This window comes from Cryptomeria japonica, chromosome 10 (assembly GCF_030272615.1).
Source record: "Cryptomeria japonica chromosome 10, Sugi_1.0, whole genome shotgun sequence".
NCBI classification, from domain to species: Eukaryota; Viridiplantae; Streptophyta; class Pinopsida; order Cupressales; family Cupressaceae; genus Cryptomeria; species Cryptomeria japonica.
In genome coordinates, this window is record NC_081414.1 from 136263151 (window position 1) to 136281213 (window position 18063).

The following is an 18063-nucleotide window of genomic DNA, read 5'->3' on the forward strand; positions in this document are numbered from 1 at the left end:
GGGTCAAAGTAGGAGATTTTTGTGCATTTTCCAACCACTTTTAGGCATTTTTGAAGGCTAAAAAATGGGGACAACTCAAGTGGATACCCAAGAAGGTTGACTCAACTCCTAAGCATTCAATTCATACTTTTAGTGACTAATACCATAAATTTGTTAAAGAGGAAGAGGGTCACCATATAGCTTTTAAGTATTCTATGTTTTGTTTCTTGAAGAGAGCACCATGACTTGTTTTGGTCTATATAAGATAAATGGGAGTGACCAACTAAAATATTTGATTTTTTGAGAATATTTATTAATATTTTTTACTCTATTGTAAATCATGTGGAAACAATTATATGTTTTTGTTTCAATTATCTATTTTTCACATTCTTAGAAGTGTAGGAAAGTCAATTCCACACATTTTTATGTGATGGAAAATTAATTTTGTATTCTTTCTTATGATGTAACTTGTTTATGTCTTTGGTGCTATTCATGCATATTTGAAATAGATTTTGTTGGGACTCTTATGTTTACCCTTATATATAATTTTAATCATACTAATGATAAAATATCATCTTCTACTTGTCATGGGGCTTTATGCAAGCATGGATTGTAATTTAAGTATTGATGATAAAGCACCAAACCTTCATCCTCAACAAAAGGAACACATAATCATTGTCATGGGAAAGATCTCCTATCCTATCTGAGTGGAGTCACTCTTGAGTCAAGTGAACATGAATATAAATATGTTTGATTGATCTAAAATGGATTTATTTATAAACTAATATGTCTTACAATTTATGAGGGAGTCTTACATCACCTGGAATCTCTATTATGTTTGTCATTGAAGAGAATCATTATAAGGATCATTTATAGAGCTCGAGATCAACAATCACATTGGATGGAAATGAAATGAACCATCAAACACAAGAAATAACTAATGAGCACCATTTGTAGACAAACATAAGATAGTGATAAGAGAAAACATAGTTTGCTACAAGGTATTTAGAATAGTAATAAGGTGCCAAAGCCATTTGGAACAATCAATTGAGAGCAGTCCTTCATTGGTAAAATTGAAGATTATATTCAAAAGGACTATTAAGGTTATGTGAGTATAGAGAACAAATCAAATACAATGCCATAGAATGCAATGGCAGAGAAAATGATAAGGCAAATTAAAAAATGCTAAAGAAAATGTCAACTAATAAAAAAACTTACAAGGATGAGGTATATTCACAACTTTTTCACTCGTGCCGTGACCGATATCATTACTAGAAGCAACTCATAGTGTTAGTGTACATACAAGACAATATGGGAGTTCATTATACCCAACAACTTGTGGTGTTGTTGTTCGTATTGGCTTTGTTGGACCCTGCAATTAAGATTCAATATACCATTTTCAATAAGATTAACTATGCAACATAATGAAATATTGAAAATTGTGTTATCTTATTGAGCTTCACTTTGTTTTGAGAATAGTTTAATATTCTCTACTTAACAGGGCCAACCATGTGAAGGTGGAAGCTCATTTGGCCCCTCCCCCCCCCTAACATCACTCTAAATTCCCCATTAACATCTAACATTCATTCATTCTTTCGACCATTAATAAAATATAACATTCATTCATTAATATCACGTAGTGTTCATTAACACATAACATTGATTAACATTGATTAACACACAACATTCATCAATATTCTTTAACACATATCATTCATAACCATTCATTAGCACATAATTACATTCATTAACACATAAAAATCAGTCATTATCAAATAAGGTAGATTACAATCATTTTTATTTTTTTTGAAGCTATGTAAAGATTAAGTGGAGCATCTTTTTTCTTCATCATTTCCCCCCTCTTCAGTTGTTCTGCCCTTTGCTCATGATCTCAATGTATGCCTAGTCCTATACTGAGGATGAGGACACTGAAGCAAAGGGGGGTCCTTTGCAATAACAAAGAAATAGGTTAAATTCAAAACATGTTTTATTATTGTTACAAGTATTTCATTAATTTAAAGAACATAACCATGACACTCTTTACCTGATGGAGCCACATCATCTTCCACATCATTTTGTCTAGCCTCAACCTCAACATGTTGAACACCCTCTAGATCCTCTAGAGTTGAAATACTAAAGGTCAGAGATTACTTTAGTGGCGAATATTCACCAATGGAGAATTTTTCACGTCGGCGACCTGGGAAATGGAAAATATTTTTTACCGACTGGGGGTGGCCATGTCACCAGAACATTAACAATTTCCATCAAAATTCATGGCCTGATCACCATATGTTTTATGTAATTAAATGTTTCTATGTGAGGATTTCACAAATACAATATATGATGGACATACGGTAAATTTAATTTTTTCGCCTACACTCTCTGAGGTTGCCTTAATAGATGACCATAATTCGCCTATAGGCATGTGAAGATTTGTTAGTCAGGAGGACCCAATTCGCCTGACATTTTGCCAACGCGTGTCTCCATTCACCCCAACTTTCACCAACTATATTGTATTTGCCAATTATCTGGACGACCTATAATCGCCTCGAAAATTACATGTCGTGTTATAATTACGCGTGATTCACCAAATATTTGTATACCATATAAAATTCCCGTGGAATTTGTCATATAAGGTTTGGTATAAATACATGCAAAGATTAGATCTATCTCAACACAATCTAGTGGGTTCTAGGCTCTGAATTCTGATAAATAGCAAAGTTTCAGACCAAGGAAAATCATTGTTGTTGACTGCACTGGCGACTGCTAGTGACCTAAAGGTGAGCGATCATATTTTTGAAGTGTTATAATATTATTCTAAATTTATCTATATTTGTTTGCACTGTTGAGTTCATTTTTATTCAGTGGCGACCCATCAGTGCCAAGTGGTCATCAGGGACATTCAGACCTCAGACATCTAGATTGTAGGTTGTAGGGCCAATGAAACATATATTATACTTTATAGTCTATTATTGCTTCTTCCACAAATTGATATTTTTTTGGCAGCCTTTATTTCGTTGGAGATGTCGAACAGGAAGAAGGGTAGGAAACCTGAATGTGGGGAAGGCCATGAGAGGCCAACAAAAAGCAAAATGTTGTCTTTGTACTTTGGCTTTGGAAAAGATTGTGGTGAAAATCAAGAAGGTACATCATCACAAGTACAAGTACAAAATTCACAAACTACACCGCATGTTGAAGATGACGACGAACCTGATATCTCAGATCAGGATGATCTTGAAGAAGATTATCTGGTAGATGCCCAAGTTAGCCGAAATGATATAATAGACTTGGGTGATAATGCCATTGATGATAATGCACAGAAGGGGAAAAGAAAAGCCAGATCAAAAAAGGGTGAACCACAATCAAAAAAGGATTGGAAGTGGGATATGTCAGTGAGGAATTTTCAAATTAATTGGGCATCAAACTATCCATTCATTGAACCAGTGGAGAATCCAATTGAAGGCGAGCCTCCAATAGATTGCAGGTGTAAGATTTTCACTTGGAAACATAACAAGGAAATTAGGTTGCAACTAAAATTTGACACCATTGAAAAGCATATGGGTAAAGTTTATGAAAAACAAATGATAGACAGAGTTGAAAATTCAATGATAAGATGGAAAAGAAAGGAGGAATGTAAGCATGTGAGGAATGCCGAAGAGTATTATTTTCATGAGAAAATACCGACAAAGCCTGTTGAAGTTAAAAGTTCTATTAAATTTAGTTTTGGAAAAGCAATACAAATAGAACAACTGAGAAAAGCTATTCAGTTAAGCATTGTTTTTAATATTTTGAGCAGAGGGCACGCTATGACAGATTTCCCATCAATTAGTGGTTTATTAAACTTTTTGAAAGTTCCTAACTATCCTAATAGACACTGGTCAGTAAACAGTGGATGGGAATGGGAAAGTTGTCTTGTTGAGGTTGAAAAAGAAGATGCAAAGGAAAAAATAAGAGAGTCAAACTTTATTGCATTTTCTTTAGATGAAGTTACGTCAGTAGACAATACTTCATGGGTATGCATGCATGTTTATACTGTACAGAATCATGCCCGCCAACCTCATCTACTATCTGTTGCTAAAATGAAGGAGAGTGCGACAACGGAAAAATTATTTCAACTAGTAAAGAGAAGTTTAATTGAATATGGAGGTATGGATGACATGACGGTTGCCAAAAAATTGGTGTGTGTTGGAGCAGATGGAGCTTCAGTAATGCAAGGTCATAGGAACGATCTTTGTACAAAGATTGAAACTTCATTTGCATCGTACATTACTACAATTCACTACATGGCTCACAAAATGAATCTAGCTTTTGGAATTGTGAGCAAGTATGCTTCGGTAAAAAAATTGAAATTTTAATTAGAGAGATCTACTCACACTTCAGTCGAAGTCCCAAGCGATTTATGGAATTTTAACACTTTATTGATGGAATAACTGATGGGAACAAGCTTCTCAAGGATAACAATACCAGATGGATCTCTTTGGATGGTCCAGCACATCGAGTTTTTTCAAAATATCCATCCTTGATTAGACTATTTCACACAACTCGCGACGAATCAGAGCAATCAAAATTTCTTGACCTTCTTCGGAGGTTAAGTAATCTAGAGACACTCTCAACTTTAGCAGCTCTTCTGCCCATGCTAGAGGAAATGAGGAATATTATGAAGGTTGCCCAAAAAAGAGATTTGTATATTGCAGAATATGCTATGCTACATAAGATGACATGCATGACCCTCGAAAATCTCTATCGAAATCAACCAACACTATCTGATGAAAAATTTGTTAAGTGGCAGACACTCACAGATTTGAACAATCCTGATAACATTTTACAAATTGGTGCAAATAGGGAGGTATGTGCCAATGTATGGGGAGTTAAGATACCAATGCACTTATATGCCATGGTCAACCCCAAGGACAAGGAAAGCACCCCAGGAAGCAACTAGCAAGAGTTACAAGTGAAGATTTTGACAAGATTGTTGAGACTGTAACTACTTCCGTGAAGAAAATTGGCTATGATCTTTCCTCACAAATTAGAAGTAGATTCCCTCCTGACAACCTACTCAAAGCCATGTCTATTGTGTTTCCTCAATATGGGAGCCTCAACAGTGCAGCTGATTTTTCAAAGTAAGCTACCGACTTTGATAAAACAATTTTACATATCCAGAGAATTGAATGGAGTAACTATAAATGGAATATTAGATGAAACTCATCTTCGAGATAAATCATCTCATTTTGCATACACTATGAGAGAACAATATCGAAAAATGGAGAACCCCCGCGAAGAGGGATCAATAACAAGGCTTTAGAAATATATAGCTAAGAATGCAACGTTGCGTGATTCAATGCCAGAATATTTGAAGCTTGCTGATTTATGTCTTACCATGATATTGGGATTGGTGGAAGATGAGAGAGTTTTCAGTGCTTTGGGGTTCCTAAAATCAAAGCTAAGAAACAAACTAGACAAAAATTTGGAAAATTGCTTGAGGCTCTATACATCTAGGTATGATGTCCACACTTTTCCTTACGATAGGGCACTGCAAATCTAGAGGTCTAAATGTGAAAGAAGAGGTTTGGGAAACACTTCAAACCAAAGTGCTAGTGGGACTATTGACTCGTGTACTGGACCTACTGGTAGCATTGAGATGCAGTTCAACGAAGGTATGCTGACTCAGAGTGAAGAAACCACATACAAGAATCAAGAAAGCTCTGAATTTGATGAGGATGAATGGAAACTGCAAGAGATTGGTATTTATTAATCTTATTACTGTATCTCATCATTCATATTACAAAAGCATATTATTATGGTTGATAACTTGATGATATTTTATGAGTCTGTTAACTTTTTGTAGTTAGAATTTAATATTGATTTGTAATTGTATTTTTCAACTTTCTATTTCCAGATTTAAAATAACATAATAAAAGACCATACTGTATTTACTGATACAAAGATTTTTATTTAGACATGTTTGAGAGCTTAGATTTTCATTAATTATTTCAAAATATAGCCATATGATACAATTCATTCAATAGTAATAAACCAATTTGTGTGATTCTCCATGCAAAAGTCAATACAAAGTTTCAGAACCCTTTGCAAATGACCCTGAATTCCCTTTTATAGAAACAAGGGAGCAACAACAACTTCTGTGTGATTCTCCAATGTCCATGCAAAAGTCAATACAAAGTTTTAGAACCCTTTGCAAATGACCTTGAATTCCCTTTTATAGAAACAAGGGAGCAAGAACAACTTCAGGTTGAATTGCAACATGTGAAGACTCAACATCAAAATCACAAACTCAACACAGATTTACATGGCCATCATAGGCCGGATTAGCAATTTAACAATTTCTACATGTCTGATGTCTCCTGTTCAAAAAATAGAGTTCAAAATTAAATATTAATTCATGCCATGACAAATTAAATATAGATAATAGCAATGCCCAAAACTTAGTAATCAGAAACAGAGAAATGCATAAATGTTAAAGCTTGGGAGAATTTGAGAATACAAATTTATAGGTTGAAGTTTTGCACTGTGCATCATAGATTCATAGGCTAGATTAGCAATTTAGCAATAGTGAGTGTTGGTTTTTTCCTTTTCATAAAATAGAGTTATTTCAAGCAATGCTAAATTCCAAACAGAAAAAATATAAAACCTTGAAATTAAGAGTAAAAGAAGAAAACTGTGCAATACATACTATGATTCTTAAGATTTCTATGCCAGTCTTTATAGGGTGCTCCACTCTTCGTCTGATGGAAGGTCAATATTTTGTAAACTATGGAAAGTCAACTGCAACTTCATCAACAATCCATATTTAGAAGAGTGACTTGACATCACTGTTTCACCCAATACCAAATTCAGAGTTGTAAATGGTTGGATGAATTCCAGAAAGCTTTGGGGAGTTGTGTCCTTAGGAAGCAAGTCTAAATCAGACTTCATTTTTATCTCCATGCTTTTTTTGTAAGCTTCTTTTCTAGTGAATTTATTTGATGGGTCAATGGTCTTAGGTAAACCAAGTTTAATCAAATTAGTTTTCTTTTCTTGCAGCTTCAATATCTTTTTGCCACATTTATCCATAACTTCTGATGTTTCCCTTAGTTTCTGACATTTTTGAATGATAGATGATGTCTTAACTATGGCATCAATGCGGCTCTTAATTCCCTTAGATGCCAAGTACTTGTCACTGGTACTGTAGACTACTTGCAGAATTTGTTTTTCCATATCCTCTTTTGAATAAACATGTATGCTCTTCTCAAAGTGCCCTTTGATTTTCATATAAATTACTCTCAGACTTTCATTCAATTCAAACCATTCACACAACTTGTCACTCTTCTGCATTATTTGCTACCAAATGTTTTCTTATATATACTTCATTGTATTTTTCATATTACATTTCAATCTATCCTCCAAAGTTTTAATTTTATCATTTGCATTGTGCAGGTCTTCTTTCATTTATGCACATTTTTTTATTTCTTCCTCTACTTCCTCTTGCAAATGTTTTTCTTTTTCCTTCTCATGATCCAATAGGTCCTGTATTTTTCTTATTTCGGCAACAACAAACTCATAACTTTTGTATAATTTTTGAAAAATGGTTCTTTCCTCATCAATTTTTTTACTTCTTTTAGCCATTTTTTCTCTCAGGTCCTTCAATTCTGCATCCATCTTCTCCTTCTCTCAAATTTTTTATCCTTTTCTATAAATCATTTCACTTGTTATCTACTGCTTTCCTCTTTGATTTTTCATTTGCTAGGTCTGCTTGTAACTTTTCTATTTGTTTCTCCAGTTTATTTTTTTCTCTCTCCACCTTTAGTAGTGAAGTGTAGACCACTTCGTTAGTCCTTTTTGACACACTAATTTTGTCCACATTATGTACTTTGGAAAAATCCATTTGGAGGGTGCTAACTTGAAATTCAGAGGGATCTATCTGACTATGTGGTGGCTTTTTATCTTTAGTTGGGGACATAACAACCATGAACTCCATCATATCTTTGTGTGGGTCATATATTGGAAATACCCTGTTCCTTGTAGGCTATTAAAACTTTAGTCAGGGCAACCCTATGAAATTCTCTCTTTTTTTCTTTATTTGCATTTTTTGTGTGTTCAAATTTTTCATAGTAATCACGAAATTGAAAATCTGGGCTTGCTGAAGCAATTGAATGTTTGAAAGGTGACATAGGAATAACAGAGGCTCTAGTTTCGCTTATGCCTGTGGTTTTAACTAATGCATTACTAGGATTACCAACAACCATTCCTGATCCTGTCCCACTAACACTTTCATGTGTAGTTCTCATAATCTTTTGAGGTGTGTGATCTGAAGCTGCAAATGATTGATTTGTAGTGTCAGTGGCAGTTGATATAGGATTATGAATAGTATGAGTATCTACCACTAGTGGCCTCTTGCGAGAGATATTTTGTTGCAGCCCTTGTCCAACACCAAGACAATTAGTATCAGTAGAAGTACCCATGCCAACCCGACCAATCACATCAGCACTTGACTGAACAATAATAGGAATACTATCCCCAGATTCCCCACCAGTGGTAGTGGCGCTTGATTCACCACCAATGGGAATACCATGATGTGGTGGTGGTTATGGATTTGAACCTGAAACAAATGTAGGTGTACCTTGAGGGTAATGAGTAGTACCTATCCGTGATGAATCTGAAGAATCAAGTCCAATGACTGGTTTAATAGGAGCTTTTGATTTTGAATATGATGGAAGTTGTACCTCAAGTGGATACCAAATGCCTTCTCCCCTGGGACCTAGAGCACCACCATCAAAACCCATTTTTTCCACAATGTTTTCCCCTTTTCTATATTTTTCTTTCATGGACTCATTGACTCCACCTAATATTTTAGGGACTGTAGTAGTTATTGGAGTGGGTTCAACCTCATACTCATCATCATCTTCACTCTTGTCATATGCTGTTGTGGGATGCTCCATATTCCAAAATTTTTTAAACTCTTCATTCTCGTCGATGGTCTCAAATTCTGCACTGGTCTTTGGTTCACCGAGATTCTTCCTCATAGTCCAAAAATCATTTATTTTGGTTTGAGTCCAATAACTCTCTTTATATTCTTGTAGAATTGATTTGGGAATACATTTGTTAGATGGATTAGCAGATTTTTGGTAGAAATTGTAGGACCTCCTATTTTGAATGCCCTGGCCCTCCTCTGTTGTCCTCTATGTGTGCAATGCCATAATTTGTGATGACATTTCTTCTATTGAAATGTTATTGTCAACGATAATTTTCTCCATCTCTTTTTTTACCTCATCCCAGGAGTCCATGTTTCTAAGTTTTTCTAGCAATGGTTTACTTTCATGTTGACATAACGCTGAAGAGTTCCCATTTTTCTTAAGCCTTGCTTGAACTATACCGATTGGATCATACTCCCAGAGACCCTCATCACCAAAGCTAAAAAGTGTCAAAAAATCATGTGCCACATTGAATGCATTTCTTTCAAATGTGAACCCTCTACATGAGAAAGGCAAGGAATGAAATATGCTCTTCTTTTTCTGACCATGGAAGTGCCTATCTGTTCTCTCCAACTGTCATACATATTCCAATGCAAATACCCTCTCTGTCACATGTATTGGAAGTCTGTATGGTTTTACTGCTAATCCATAAAACCTTAACACAGTGAATTCTTCCATGAAGAACCAGTCAACCAATTCTATTTGACTTTCGAGTTGAATGCAATCTCTACAAGACATAGACAATCTAGGCATTGGAGTGCTTGTAATTTCATTATACATTGGTGCCAAAAAGAAGTCTACAAAATGGTTGTAGTTCTTTTTGTTATCATGCATCGTTATCTTTGGTGTCCATTCATATATTAGACACTGTTCTATTCCGAGTCTTCTCATCAATCTTATAGTTCACAATTTGAATATTGTTGGTTCTCGAATATTGCATGATACTTGGATAGAAGGAGATAGCACAAGTAGGATGAGAACCTAAATGTCTTACAGGAACCTTTTTTGGTCATTAGTAATTGTTTTTGCATGGATTGAATAATGTTCTCAATAAAATTATATCTTACTGGCTGACCTACACAATAGATATTATAAATCATTTCAAGAAGCCTTGCACCCACTTCCCTATCATTTTCCAATCCTAGGCAAAATGACAGCAGGGAAATAGTATCCTCAACCCATGGAACAAAAATGTTAGAATCATAAGGAGGCTTATGATTCTGATCCAACAAAGTACCATGCTTTATTAGAGCTTTGACAAATGAATCTCTGTGAATTGGATAGAGACTCTCATAATTCTCTGCTAGCTTTCCTAGGTCAATTTGGACGTTTGAGTTTTGTGCTTCAAACCCTAGGTTCAAAAAACGAGCAAATTCTCCCACGTTTATGGATATAATTTCCTCTTTTGTATTTTTATTGACAATTACTTTTTTATCTTCATCATAATTTTTGGTGCAGAGCATGACAAAATCAAGGTAAGGGAATACTTTAGGTAACACCATGCTCCCCAATCCAGCATCCCACGATGCGATTTTATTTGTTGTTTGTTTTAACATTGAGTTGAAAATAATAAATTTTGCCTTGGATGGATCTGCCGCCTTACTAGACAATGCATATCTAATATCTATGATACGCTTTTCACCATGGATAGCAGGGTCATAAATATCATGGTATTCATCAGTGAAACCTGGTGTTTTAACCAATTCGGTTAGGTACATTTTTTTTTTCACTTGGCTTCCTGTTGAACTACTGCTTCCCGTTTTCTCTATCACTATTATTGTTAATAATTCAAAATAATGCTTGTAGACACCTAAAATTGTCATGTCTAATTAAATAAATATTTTATTTATTTAATTACTTTAGCTTAATTCTTCTATTAATTAAATAAATCTTTATTTATTTAATTAATTCATTTATCCTCTTCTAGCCTTATTTCTCATTTAAATAAATACAGTTATTTATTTAAATTATCCCTTTCCTAAATTAAATAAATATTTTATTTATTTAATTGCCCTACTTCTTCTATTAATTAAATAAATCTTTATTTATTTAATTAATTCATTAACCTTTTCTACACATGACACATGTCATTCATCTCTTATTTCCTACACTACCTACCCCTTTCATTATTTTGGTATTTCTTATACCTACCCTCTAATCCTAGCCGACCTCTCTTTTTACACCTCTCAATCTTAACCCTCCATTTTCTATTGTGTCTTCTATTTAAGGAGATGCTTTCTTCATTACCAAAACCCTAATGACTAATTTTGGAGGACTTGGCTACACTACGATCCTACTTGCAACCACATTCCGTTCTTTGTTGAGCTCTTGTGCATACAAAAATCTGAGAGCAAGCATATCAAACAAGATCAATGGAGATAGGAAGAATGGAGATCAAAAACCCTAGTGGACATGTGATGGTATAATCTTTGTGATTTTTTGAGTTATTTTGCATTGTCTTAGGTTATCTTCATATGTTATGGTGGATCTTTGTTCATTGTTAGGCTAGGGTTTGGTGGTTGAATCCATTTTAGTCTTTCAATATTGTTGTTTATTGCTATCCATTTTCACCATATACATTTTGGCACGCCCGGTGGGACTCTTGTCCCTTTGCATTTAACATTTTGTTGCAGATTTTGCATTTTTGAAGTTGCAGATCGGACGATTTCGACGACATTTTAGGTTTTTTTTTCGCGTCTGCGAGTGTTCGGATCGCGTTTTTGTATTTCAGAGGCGTCTGTGACATCTTTTATCGCGTCTGTGTTTCTGTCATTTTCTATTTTTGCAGGTTTCCGAAAGTCGCGTCTGTGATCCCGAATCGCGTCTGTGAACCCTCTGATCGCGTCTGAAGAATAAAAAGGCGTCTGTGTTCTGAAATCACGTCTGCGAATCACAGAGCCGCGTCTGTGTCGGATAGACGCGTCTGTGTCTGGTATAACAGCGTCTGTGCATTCTGTTTTGCAAAATTTTTTTTTTTTTTTTCAAGTTTTTCGATTCGGGTTTTCGGATTTTGTACTTAGGGTTTCAGATCTGGTTTATTTTTGGCTAACCTTTGCAGATCTAGCTAACCTGGTTTGTGCAGCTTGCTTTGGAGGCAAATACGTTTTTGTTGAAGGCCCCTTTTCACAAAGTCTTTTTGGGTTTTCTTAAAATTTACCTAACTCGTGTGCTTGCAGGAAGGGGTTATCATTTGAAACAACCCAAACTACTAACAATTTTGTTGCAGGGCCTTAGCTAGGGTTTTGTAATTTTATTTGTGTGCCTTGTCTTCATAGCTTAGCAAACACTTCAATTGGTGCACTAAAATTGAACCATTGTCTTTTGTGTCTTGAGCAATAGGCTCTTTGTGTTTATTCTTTAGAGGGCCTGTCTTCCCGTGTGGTCATTAGGACTACTAGTGAGAAGAGAACGACCCAAGTGGTAACAAAAGAAAAGCCATCTTCTTCCAAGCCACTATAATCAAATGTATTCATGGTGAAAACTATGAATAACGTGTGCTGATTAGTTCATACCGACACTATGTCTCCCCATAAACCCGTTTGATCAAATTTATTTGATCATTTGTAGGGCGTAACCCCTACCGGCTGGGAGCCTTCTGTATTTACAGAGCTGAAAGTGCCGCATGTATGGCCACACGAGCGGATGCCCTTACTAGCACCTCATTGTTTTAGATGCCCAAATCCTTCTAGTTGTTGAGGCAGGAGGTCGGACCTCTGGTAGCGGCCCACACACATACGGTTCTTAGTAGAGATACAAAGTTCGCCATGGGGAGTTTTCATGGGGACTGATGCTTGGCTGACCCGAGAAGTGAGTGCCGAGGGTGGAGCCAGTGAGGTCAAGCATCTAAGTATCCGCTCTGAATAGCGTAGCCTCGGGGGTAAAACCCCATGTGGGATCAACAATTATTGTCCTGGCCAGCCATAAGAATTGTGCTTGACTTATGATAAACACTCAAACAATCAAGACAAAACAGCAAAACATTGTGTCTTTTGTGTCTTCAAGTGTATGCAAAAACTTTTTACATCAAACAACACACTTTTTGGAGTCTAAACAGTCTGCAAACATTGGGTCATCAACACTGTGTCCTCTTGTCACGAAAAACAGTCGAAAAATCAGATTTGGTCACAGCAAAACAAATTCACAGATAGGAAAGATTGCACTAAGGTTACAGAAACGCGTCTGTGTCTGTTAAAACCGCGTCTGTGTCTGATAAACGCGTCTGTGAAGTACAGAATAGCGTCTGTGTTTTTATCAGCGTCTGTGTCGAATAGAGACACGTCTGTGTCTGGAAATAGCGTCTGTGAAGTATACAGGCGCGTCTGTGTCCACAATTGCAAAAATCTGTCAGTCTTAGCAAACATCAACAGGAAATCTCAGAATCACGTTTGTGTCAAACAGAATAGCGTCTGTGTCTTAAAACCGCGTCTGTGAAGTATATAGAGGCGTCTGTGTCAGGATTTGAAAAAAGTCTAACAGTCAAGCAAACAAAGAAATCAGTTTCGGCACACTTGAGCTTCCTAGGTTATCTCTTTAGGTTCATCTAGCATTCAGCCTGTTCTAAGGTCTTACACAGTCCATCATTGCTTCATACCTCATACTTGAGTCAAAAAGTCACTTGCTTGTCCTCACTATACTTTGTCAACACACTACATACTACAACACTTTGCTAAGTGATCCCTCATCAAGGTTTCTTACCTTTGGGTCTCATTTGGTCTTACTTAGAGTCAAGGTCAGCTTACCTCATCAAGAGAAACTATCCTCTCTTTGGAAGTCACACCTACTCTACAACATACATACTTGGTCTTACACTTTGGACATTGCAAGTAAACTTCAGATTCATTTACACTCCATACAACTCTTGGTCTTACATACCCTTGTCATTTTCGTCTAAGTCTCTCACATATTGGTCTAACACCTAGTTCATGGTTGAAACCCGTCTTCAAAAATCTAGGAGAAAAGCTAAAGAAGCTCAAGGACCCGTAAACATGAGTTCTTATGAGTATGACAATGATGTCTTCTACAATCCTGAGCACACTACATTACCAGACATGAATGTTTATAGACACAATTCAAATATGGAAAGCGCAAACGCTATACACAACGCTACACACAATGATAATGTGGACAATTCTTCAATACTATCAGCAGACATACAAGAATCTATAATGGATCCTCAATTCAATAGATTGGTTGAAGAGATAATGAGGAGGGATCGTCAATACTTTCTAAACATGATGGCACAAAGTGGAGCTAAGATACCACATGATTTTGACTTATCTCAACTTATGGAAAGTAGACCTTCACAACAAACTCAACCAAATAGTGGAGGACCAAATAATATGATGCCGGAGTCACCATCAGTTTTGCTTCAGAAACCAGCAATCCCACATACACAAGCTCAAATGCACGATACTTACACTCAAAGACCATCATGGAGGCCTTATGTTCAAACACATGCTCAAGATATGGGTCAACCAAGACAAATGGATACTCAAGGACTTCCTCAAAATTTTGACACAAGAAGACCTCATGCCAAAATTGGGGGCAACACAATGGAAAATGAAAGGCCCATTGAATATGGTTTATATACACAAAACAGATATGGGGTTCCTCAACAAGAAATTATGCCAAGTGCTCCATACATGTCGCAACAATATAGACCTCCATATGGACATGTCTACGATCAGTATCATCCATACATGCAACAAGCTCCTCCTCAAATGGGTGTTTCAAACATGGGATATGCTACAAGAAATCCATCTCCTCCCAAAAATAATTTGGAGCAACAAATTAGAGATCTACAAAAGAAAGTGGAAGACATGGGCACATCAAAACCCACATATACTATGAGAGATATATGCCCTTATCCCTTTGATAAGAGCATTCCAATGCCTCCGTTTCCTCCGCACTTTGCAACACCGAAATTTGACAAATATAGAGGGAGAGGAGATCCCAAGGCACACATAAGACAATTCTTCACAGCTTGCATTGAGGTAGCGGCAGAAGAAACATACTTAATGAGGTTGTTCCCACAGAGCTTAGGAGATCAAGCGATGGAATGGTTTTCTCAATTACCTCCTGGTATTAAGTCATGGGGTGACTTGGCAGAGGCATTCATTCAACATTTCTCTTACAACATTGAAACAGATGTCTCAGTTACTACCTTGTGCAATACGAAACAAAAAGAAGGAGAATCTTTTGCGTCATTTTTGCAAAGATGGAGGAACTTAGCTAGCAGATGCTCTTGTGAAATCCCGCAAAAACAAATGGTGGAAATGTTCACACAAAATGTTAACAAGGCTATTGGTTATGATCTCAGAAAAGCTTGTTTGTCTACATTCAAGGATGTCATTGAAAAGGGCCTAGCAACAGAAAGAGTCTTAATTGAACAAGGAGTTATCAAACTATTCAAAGAAAACAAAGAGGACTTTAAGGGAAAAGACAAACCAAAGTTTTGGAACAAGAACAAGAACACAGTTAATGATGGTGTTGTTGATGCCAATACAGTGAGACCAAAGTTCATCTTTTCTGGATCAAATTCTACCAACAATCAAGTGAACAATCAAACAGCTTCCAAACCACGAAGGAAGTACACTCCATTGGGAGAACCACTTGAATCAGTATTCAAAAAGCTTGTAGCAAACAAAGTGATCACGGTCCCAGATTTTCCTCCATATGAACCAAAGGTAAAACCGAATTGGTGGAATGATGATGAATATTGTGAATTTCATAAGAGCAAGGGTCACAAGACAAGTAATTGCCATCGATTGAAAAACATTGTACAAGATCTCATTGACAGAGGAGATATTGAGATTGAGGGACATTCATCTAACCAAGAGCATGAGGTGTTTAAGGAACCATTCCCAAAACATGACAAGGGAAAAGGCAAAGTCACAGATGATCAAGCCAATTACACCAGAACATCTTACAATTATGATTCCACTATTAATCACATCTCAATGGACAATCATATTTCTACCATTACTATCAAAAATAAAAATCCTGAGAATCCTCCTCAGCGACCTAAAATTGTCCTAAAAGGTGTGGGATCTTCGTCCGAAGCTACCTCTGAATGTCATGTTACAACCCGTCGAGGTAAGATCACATTGCCAGGAACCTCTTCTAAGAATACCAATCTTCCGTCAACTAAGCCTGAGTACGATCTTGTAGAGCAATTAGGGAAAACACCCGCACTCATCTCTATTCTTGAGCTCTTACGTATATCTCCTGCACATAAAGCTGTCCTTGACAAAACCTTGAGAGATACTGCTGTCCCTACGGATCTAAACGTGGATCAGTTTCAAGCCATGGTGGGATACCTATCCGTTCCACACTCCCTCACATTTACAGAAGCCGATGACGCCTCCATAAGTCAGCCTCACAATGCACCTCTACATATTGAAGCCTTCATACATAAACACCGAATAAAACGAGTCCTGATAGATGGAGGAGCAGGTCTTAATATTTGTACATTGAGCACCATCAGACAATTGGGATATTCTGACAAAGCTGTGAATGCTACAAACCAAATCACTATTAAGGCTTATGATGATGAAGAGCGCTCGTCCAAGGGCACGGTCATCTTACCACTCAGAATAGGGCCAGTAACAAAGGACGTGATTTGTCAAGTCCTGGATCTAGACCTCACGTATAACATATTGCTAGGACGTCCATGGATTCATGAAATGAGAGCGGTCCCATCAACATACCATCAGTGCATAAAATTTCCTCATAATGGAGTCGAGGTAACGGTCAATGGTGATCCAAATCCATTCATATATTGCAATAACTTGAGATCACATACTGAGATTATCATTCCCAGCAATCGTGAGGCTACTCCTTCTTCAGCATATATTGATCCTGAGTCATTAAAGCCCTCGACATCCAAACAAGGTGAACTTAGAGCCAAGTTTCAAGACAAAGGCATGGGAGAATACACTCTGAATCAAACAATGTTCTTACGACAAGTCATGAACTCCCCCAAGGAATATGGGCGACCACATCCAAATAAGCAAATCTCCATCATGCTCCTCAAATGGGATCCTACCGTCTTTCAAAAATGGGGCGAACTAGAGGAAGAAAGTTTATATAAAATGCTATATAAGGACGCTGGAGATGATACACATGATCAAATTATAATACCCTGTGAAAACTATGGTAAAGGTTTCAAAATTCTGCAGAGATTCGGGTATGATGGAAAAAGTCCTCTCGGACTACGCAAAGAAGGTGTCATGGAGCCTTTACAACCTGAGCTAACTACAAGAAGGGAACGCTCTAAGGGGCTTGGTTTTCTAAACCCCAAGATTCAACACAAGAAAACAAAACAGATATGGCGAGTCAAAGTGGCTGAAGTTCAACAAGAGGATAATTATTCCACAGACTCCAATAAGTGGGAATGGGGTTCAGACAAATCCTCCAGCGATTATGAACTTAATGAGACATTTAGAGAGCCAGATGAACCTACAGAGGAGGAGGAGTTTTACAAGAAATTCAGAGTTGGTCAAGAACCGACCCATAAGGATCCCGCACAAGCTTCGTTTCAGGGCCCTAGGTCAGGATCACATAGGATGAGGACACCTGTCCCTGAGGGTGCTACTAGTGATGATAATTTGGACTCACTCACGATCGACACTGATGAGGAGAGTGCCATTGACGACCTCGATGACTACCTTGACATACCTGAATATAACCACATCTTCACTATTAGCCTTGCGGATTCTAAAAACACTAAAGACCTTCCCCTCGTTCACCCCCAACTCATTGACTGGGATCAGGATGGACCACCACAGATCGATACATTTCAAAATGACGAAGCTATCGTGGATTATCTTGGCATTCGCGATGATCTTCCTCTTGGAGACCATAAAGCAGGATACGCCATAGAGCTAAATAACATGGCATACTTTGGTGAGGGTGTCGGGCCTTCTAGTCGCAAAAATGTGAAAATAAAGACAAAACAAGGGTCTTACGGCGAAAACCACACTGTGGCGCTCTCTGACTCTAAAAAAGTAAAAAGAAAGGACGTATCTGAGGGTGAAAACCTCTCTGAGGCGCCCGAAGATGGAAGGCTTGACATTCTCCCAACATCATACGAGGAAAAATCATCCATGTTGGTAGA